This window comes from Procambarus clarkii, chromosome 17, assembly GCF_040958095.1.
Source record: "Procambarus clarkii isolate CNS0578487 chromosome 17, FALCON_Pclarkii_2.0, whole genome shotgun sequence".
NCBI classification, from domain to species: Eukaryota; Metazoa; Arthropoda; class Malacostraca; order Decapoda; family Cambaridae; genus Procambarus; species Procambarus clarkii.
This window is the reverse complement of record NC_091166.1, coordinates 5,644,547-5,653,208: the sequence shown is the minus strand read 5'-3', so window position 1 is coordinate 5,653,208 and position 8,662 is coordinate 5,644,547.

Genomic DNA, 8,662 nt, shown 5'->3' with positions numbered 1-8,662 from the left:
GTGACTTGTATTTTTGTCTATATCTGATATGAGAATAAGGAAAAGCAGCGGTGCAAGGACTGTACCCTGAGGTACAGAGCTTTTCACTGCACTTGGACTAGATTTTATATGGTTGACAGTTACTCGCTGAGTCCTGTTTGACAGAAAACTGAGTATCCAGCGTCCTACTTTACCGGTTATTCCCATTGACTTCATTTTGTGTGCTATCACGCCATGGTCACATTTATCGAAAGCCTTTGCGAAGTCCGTGTATATCACATCAGCATTCTGTTTCTCTTCTAATGCCTCAGTGACTTTGTCGTAGTGCTCAAGTAGCTGTGAGAGGCACGATCTTCCCGCTCGAAATCCATGTTGGCCTGGGTTGTGAAGATCATTGGTCTCCATGAAATTGGTGACCTGACTCCTAATCACTCTCTCAAATACTTTTATGATGTGCGATGTTAGTGCAACTGGTCTATAATTTTTTGCCAATGCTTTGCTCCCTCCCTTGTGTAGAGGGGCTATGTCTGCTACTTTAAGTGCATCTGGTATCTCCCCCATGTCCAAGCTCTTCCTCCACACTATACTGAGTGCCTGTGCTACCGGCACTTTGCATTTCTTTATAAATATTGAATTCCATGAGTCTGGACCTGGGGCCGAGTGCATGGGCATGTTTTCAATTTCTTTTTCAAAATTTAGTGCGCTCGTGTTTATATCAGTTATATTTACAGGGGTTTGAATATCCCGCATAAAGAAATTGTCTGGATCTTCCACCTTCATGTTATTTATTGCAGTGCTAAACATGTCCTCATACTGCTTTTTTAGGATTTCACTAATTTCTTTGTCATCCTCCGTGTATGAACCTTCACTTGTACGAATAGGTCCAATACTGGCAGTGGTTTTTGCTTTTGATTTCGCATATGAGAAGAAATATTTTGGATTTTTCTTTATTTCCTGAATGGCTTTCTGTTCTAACTGCCTTTCTTCAGTTTCATATGAGTGTTTCAATTTCCGCTCGATTTCTTCAATCTCCCTATTTAAATTATTCCTTCTTTGACGGGAAATTCGTGTCTGCATAAGAAGTTCCGTTATTTTTTTCCTGCGTTTATAGTGTCGTCTGCGTTCTCTTTCTACGTTAGATCTCTTTCTGGCTTTCCTCAAAGGAACATGTTTCAGACAGACTTGATACGCTTCTGAAGTCAGTTTTTCTATTCCTTCTGTAGGACTTGTATTACTTAGAACTGTTCCCCATGGAATGTTTGTAAGTTCCCTGTTTATTATCTCCCAGTCTATCCTTTTATTATTAAAATTGAATTTACTGAATAGCCCCTCTCGCTTTATCAACGTTTTAGGTCTATTCTGAGTATTGATGGTCGTTTGCACTTGTTATACTCAAATTCTGTCAGTTGAAATGTAACCAATCACAGGCAAGTAGGCCTCTGACGTCATGCCAGACAGAGGAGCATCAAGCATGCTCCCAGCAGCCTCAGTTATCCTCACAGACCCAGAGTAGGTGGACCTCGGCTGGCCAGTTATACACCTGTTTGCCTCACTCAATAAATATATACAGAAGCGACTACTGTGTCTACATTCAACCCGAACAAGGCAAACGAATACTGGTAGCAGCAGTGGGATCCAGAAATTTTTTTCTGGAAGCAAAAGTTCCAGTACCCAGCATCGCCTCGTGTTCCAGCCAAAACCGCCGCCACCGCCACCGCCATAAGCCGCCATCCTGCCACCCACGCATCAAATATTGTGCCAGACCGGGGTCCTGCCATCAACCACTACTCCAGGCTAACGTTTTAGAAGTAAGGGTCAATATTTTCCTGTGAGAACGCTCACTCATCAGTGAGGAGGAAGGAAGCTTCCCGCGCCAGCCATTTTTGAACCTCGCGCCACCACGTGGGAACCACCTATTACACCCACCACCACCACCACCGCCACCCAAGCTGACAGTATCAAGCTTCGTGAGGGTGCAAGCTACTGCAATCGTCGTCAGCCATCGTCGCAGGTATCAACTGGTTATTCCATCGTCGCAATATTGTCGTCGTCAGAATTTATCTTCGTGCCTCTAGCCTGAACAGTGTGGGGTCCCTGAGTCTCGCGCCACCGCCGCCAGGAGCGCTGCCGTCGCATCCAGTTTGTAAACACGCCTCACATGGGCCTCTTCAGATCTTCACGACGCTTCTCCTACTTTGGCTACTGGTGATCCTCATAAATTACAACCCTGAGATAAGTAATTGCTAGTTGAGAACAACGTGCCAAGTGTTAAAAAGTGACTTATGTAATAATTCCCATAATATCCTGTGAATTAACCATTCAGTGACTTGTTAAATATTGGATCTGGTTCAGTACTGCACTCCCCACAGTTTTCCTGTGTGATTTCAACATTCCTGCTTCTTACAGTAATTTCATTGAATTTTAATTGTTCTCCTAGAGTGTTATTGGTAAATTCAAATTCCAGTGAATTAAGAAATCCTTGTTTTAGTAGCAGTTAAGGATTTGTGCAATATAATTTTTTTTAATTTCTCCAGACCTAACTTGAAATTTATCCTTTAAGCATTTTATTTTAAACTTTTACCATAGGAGTTATATACATTCCTGTGTCCAGTTTATGTGCTACATCCATATTTCTTGCATTGCCACTTGTTGTGTTGAATCTTTTTAATGAAATTTTGCAATTGCATTTCCCAGTTTTTATTCTAAATTGCTGTGCTTAGTCTGGTTTAATTAATTTACATACATCTAATTCCAGTCATTTTTTTAATGAAAGATTGCTAAATTTAGTTTACAATTGCTTGTTCTTGATTATTTTCTTGCCTAGCCCAATTTAATAATTTTATTTCTGCCATTTTTACTTTAGCCAAGTTGATATTTTTTGTGTTTATTTTTGTGTATACTATTTCTGATGCCAGGTGCACTTAATTATAATCTGCGTTCAAATATTACTTCCACGGCTGTGACAATGCCTACCACTGTTGAAACCCCTTCAGAATCAATGGGTACAGTTGCTCGTCCCAATGGCCAGAGATCAGCTCAGGAAATGGCTATTCCTCTTTTTGCTGGGGAATCGCGTTTATTAGAATCATGGTTTAGTAAGGTTGAAGCGAAAACAGTTGCACGTTTTTCTAAGCCTACTGATGCCGAATACTTAGCAATTGCACGGTCAGCCGTGGACACAACCAAAGGTGATGCACGTTTTGTTGTTGATGAGAAAGCCATTGTTAGCCTTCAGTCTTGGCCTGAATTTAAGGATTTCTTTCGCCGTCGCTTTGTTAATAAAGGAGACCTTGACCCATATAGGTTAGTCAAGAAAATTGCCAATGCCACCATGCAGCCTGGTGAATCGTTTAATGCGTTTACTAGCCGTCTCGATCAGTATCTGTATGCCTTAGTTTCTGCTATGAATAATTCAACTTGGTTAGATAAAGACAATAATCTGTCCCCTGAGGCTATGGCCAAAATGATAGCATTTGGTACTTTAATGCATTTTGCCCCCGAGCATACAAAACCAATCGTTGAGCAACAAAATTTTGGTGTTAAACATGAAATTGGTGAAGTGTTTGAGGCTATTAACAATGCCGCCGATAAACTAGCTCCCCGAAGTGCTCAACTGTTGCCACCCTCTGATGCTGTAAATGTAGTTACAAGTTCTCAGCATCCTCCCACAAATTCTCAAAACTCTTGGTCGCAGAAGCGTACCCATGCTCGTAGCCCCCAGTCAAATTCGCCGCCTCATAAAATGCCGAAACGCCATAGTCCACAACCATCCACTCCCTCATGTTGGCATTGTGGTAAGAGTAACCACCTTGCAAGGGACTGTTGGTCCGCCCCTAGATCATCACCTCCTAGACAATTCTCTCGGCCCCCTCATCAATCTAATCATTCTAGGCTTCCATATTGCACGTACCATAAACAAGTTGGTCACCACACTGCGGATTGTAGAGCTAGGCAAAGGACATCTCCACCTCGTAACTCCCATGGTCAGTCTTGGCGAGGCTCACAGCGTCCAAGACATTATCAGAACTCTCGTAATTACAACTCCCAGCCCAGCTATAATGCAACTTCAAATTATAATGCTCAGTCACAGAATGCTGGAGCTCAGAATGTTCACTCCATGTCGTCGGGAAACCCCCAAGGCCATCCGCTAACCAATTCAAGCTAGCCAATCCTAGTGCCCTCCCTGTGTATTCAGTAGCTACCCAAAATAGATTTGGACACTTGACAGAGGAGGACACTGACTCTAGACCAGTTGTAGATGTTGACGGATCCACAGTAAATTTGACACAAACAAGACGCAGATATCCCAGACAACATAAGTCAAAAATAGTAACTTGTCCAGTCTCAAGTGATGGTCCCCTTGTATCAGCCATTGTACATGGTAGAGTTTTAAAAGTTTTTCTTGACTCAGGTGCAAAAATTAATATTGTCAAGCCCTCAGCTCTTAGAGACATTGAAAGTATGCACCCTACTATTTTAAAACAGTCACACATACCTTTTCTAAGTGGTATTTCAGGAAATAAAGTAAAAGTTCAGGGTGAAATTGACCTCCCACTCAAGTTCAATGATGTCACATTGTCTATAACATGTTTAGTTGTTGACATTATTCATTTTCCTGGAGACATTCTCTTAGGTCTGTACACCATGATTGATGAAAATATTGCATTGTTTCCCCATCGTTGGAACATAAGTATCAAAGACCACGTCATACCCTTGTGTAGCATGTATCGACAGGGCCACGAGTTCAACCTTCAATCAGATTATGTTAATTTTGTTGACACCCGCCTTGCTAGCGTAGGTTTGTCAGATCATTGTCGTGGTAGCATACCCGAGAAAACAGGCACTCGATTGAAGCATAGTAGTTGTACAGTTGTTAAGGAGAATGAGTATCGGGACTTTCTGGAAGGGGACGCCCTAACGGATTCTCGTTGTCTCGCTCGCCTGGCAGCTTCCATCTCTGAAGTCAGTGGTTCCACGGCTTCTGACACTGTGCTACACCCTCATTCTCTCACCAGAATAAGAGTTAAGGTTCAGGGAGTGCCTGAGTTGTCGGATGTGATTGCGGAAAGTGAAACATGTAAAGTGAATGGTACATTTGTTGAACCCTCCTGGCACACAGTGCAGGATGGTACTGTCTCACTTTTTATCGCGAACACAAGTAATGCCGATATCCATCTCCAGTCTGGTACCCATGTTGTAGATTTTGCCCATTACTCGTTACCGGTGCGAGTTGTGGATGATGTCTCCATGGATCATACTGTTTGTACACTCACACCAGGAGAACAGGGATCTCAGCCAGAGGTGCAAGCGCAACACCTCAGTCCTACTGATTTTCCTGACTCTGTGGCTCAGCTTTTGGAAATTTTGAACAGGAATAGAGCTGTTGTTGCTCTACCAGGAGAAAAATTAGGTCTCACTCCTCTCATTACACATAAAATTCCCCTTGAACAAGGAACTACGCCTATGTATGTACCAGCTTACCGTCTTCCCCATTCTCAGAGAGCAGAAGCAGATAGACTTGTAGAAGAAATGTTACAGAGTGATGTAATTGAATCGAGTAATTCGCCATGGAACGCTCCATTGATTCTTGTACCAAAGCGAGATGGGACTTGGAGACCTGTAATCGATTATCACAAGCTTAACAGAGTAACAATACCTGATCGTTTCCCACTTCCAGTTCTAAATGATTTGTTGCAAAGTATTGGTCGAAACAAAGTATTCTCAACGTTAGATTTGTTGCAGGGATTCTGGCAAATCCCCCTTGATGAGGAAAGTAAACAATTGACAGCCTTTAGTACTCCCAATGGTCATTTTCATTTCAAAAGAATGCCGTTTGGTTTGCGTAGTAGTCCAATAACCTTTTCACGGCTCATGACAAATCTATTTCGTAGATTGATAGGAAGTACGCTTCTAGTTTACCTTGATGATCTCATAATCATGTCGCAAGATGTTCAGACTCATTTCCAGAACCTTGAAAAGGTACTTGCAAAGCTCGCTGAAGCTAATTTAAAAATAAAGCTTGCAAAATGTTCATTTTTAAAGCAAAAGATTAATTTCCTAGGTCATACAGTTACACCTTCAGGTATTACATTGAATGAATCAAAAATTATTGCTGCCCGTGATTTTCCAACACCTCGTACCGCAGAAGCCGTAAGACAGTTCACAGGTCTTGTAGGATTTTATCGTTCATTTATTGCTGGATTCTCTATTATAGCCGCTCCGCTTTACAAGTTGCAAAGAAAAGATGAACCCTTTGTTTGGGGAGAGGCCCAGGATCAGTCATTCAAAAAACTCAAAGCAGCCTTGATTTCGTCACCTGTCCTTAGGTATCCAGATTTTTCTAAACCTTTTACGTTGGTTACAGATGCTAGTGACATAGGTCTAGGTGCTGCATTACTTCAAACAGAAGGTCACAGAGATCACGCAATAGCTTATGCTAGCCGCACATTATCCAAAGAAGAGAAAAATTATAGTGCAACAGAACGAGAAGCCTTGGCAGTTGTTTGGGCACTTAAACATTTCAAGGATACAATTTATAATTACCCAGTTCATGTTCTTACAGATCACCAACCATTAATTCCCTTGTTCAAAAATAAGAATCCAGTTGGAAAGTTTGCTAGATATTTGCTCACAATTCAAGAATTCAATCCCACATTTGGATATATTCCAGGAAAGCAAAATGTTGTAGCGGATGCGTTTTCTCGACACGTAGCTGCGATTCAGTTAAATTACCCAGCATTAGATGCTACAGTAGTAGAAACGGAACAAAGACAAGACCCCATATGGGCACCCGTCATTAAATTTTTGACTAAGCAAGACACTCGCCCGATTCATAAACCACCAGTACCATTGAAAGAACTAGTTATGTTGGACAATTTACTGTGTAGAGTAGTAAAGCTAGGGACAGCCTCGAGGAAATGTTGTCAGTTAGTTGTTCCAGCTGTCTTGGTACCAACTGTGTTAAAAATTATCCATGATGCTCCTGCAAGTGCACATCCAGGAAAGGATCGTACACTCCAACAAGGTCGATTGAAATATTTTTGGCCAAAAATGGCTAAGGAGATTGCTCATTATGTTGACAGATGTTTAACTTGTTTACAGCACAAGGGACATGTTTCAGGACCTAATCCAATTCAGGTGTACCCAGCAACTAAAGCTCCTTGGGAACGAATATCGATGGATTTATTGACAAATTTTGCGGAAACAGAGAAAGGGAACAAACATTTGCTTGTAATGGTCGATAATTTTTCACGGTTTTGCGAACTAGTTCCTATCCCGAACAAAACAGCAGAAACCATAGCCAGCGCATTCCATGACCAAATAATTTGTAGATATAGTATGCCTAAAGTAATCCTTTCAGATAATGGTCCGGAATTCAGTAATAGTATTCTAACTAGCTTGTGTGATTTATATAACATCAAAAAATGTAGCATCATGCCTTATCATCCGGCAAGTAATGGACTAGCTGAACGTACTAACAGGAAAGTGTTAGATGCCTTGAGAGTCACGTTGAATTTTGATAACAACAATTGGGATGATTTTATACCCTTAATTCAGTGTGCTATAAATTCTTCAATTAATGTTTCTACTGGTGACACACCTCACGCTATTCTTTATGGTACAGATAAGATCCTCCCTAATGAATTGATTAACGTACCTCCTACTCCCTTATATAACGTAGATGATTTTGTTCAAGTGAAGCGTAGACAAATGCAACTAGTATTCAAGAAAATACGAGAACAACTGTCCAAAGCAACAGCCGAGTTCACTCTAGCAAGGAATGCACGAGCTAAACCCAGTAAAATAACTATTGGATCTGTAGTAATGATACTTAACCAACACAGGTCTGGTCCTATGTACAAGTTAACTAAGAAATTTTTGGGTCCATATAAGGTAATCGAGCTTATTAAAGGTAACAAATACAGACTTAAGAACTTGTTAACAGGAGAGTATATAAATGAACATTTAGACCACATGAAGTTAGCTAAAATGACTGTTGACGAGACTGATGAGGAAGATGACAATGAACTTACCCAGACAGATACTCCTACTCGGACACCACCTTCTGTGGTTGACAGACCACTTGATGCTCAGCAACCCCATACTAGCAATTATAATCTTAGATCTAGACCTCTCGTTTCAACCGTGCACTCACCACATGTCCATTGGCTAGATGTTAACGAGGATATCTCTCAAGATGATAGTTTGTCGCATGAAGTTTCACCTGTTCCGGACCTTCAGTCAGAGCCAGAGTTGTATAGTGCTCTGGATGAGCTAGGTGTAGATATCCGCAGAATTTATAATTGATTGCACTCTGTAGTTATTCTGTTTGTTTTGAAAAAAAAAAAAAAAAAAAAAAAACTCAATTGCAGTATTTCTACCACATGTGTCTTATTATTACCATTATATATAATGTATAGTTTTTCTCAACTTTATTTTGTTATGAATTAGATGCCATTGTCAAGTCTACTACCATTTGTATTTTTACAGTGCTTGTCATAAGAGTTATTATTGTTCTAGCAACCACATTGTGGCCAGTGAATCCTGACTGCTATCACGCAGATGTTAGTCTTCTTGATCCAGGTCTTGTATATGCTTGTAAATATATTGCACATTATATATATTGTACATTGGTCTTGTAAATATATTGTATATTTCGAAAAAAAAAAAAAAAGAGAAAAAA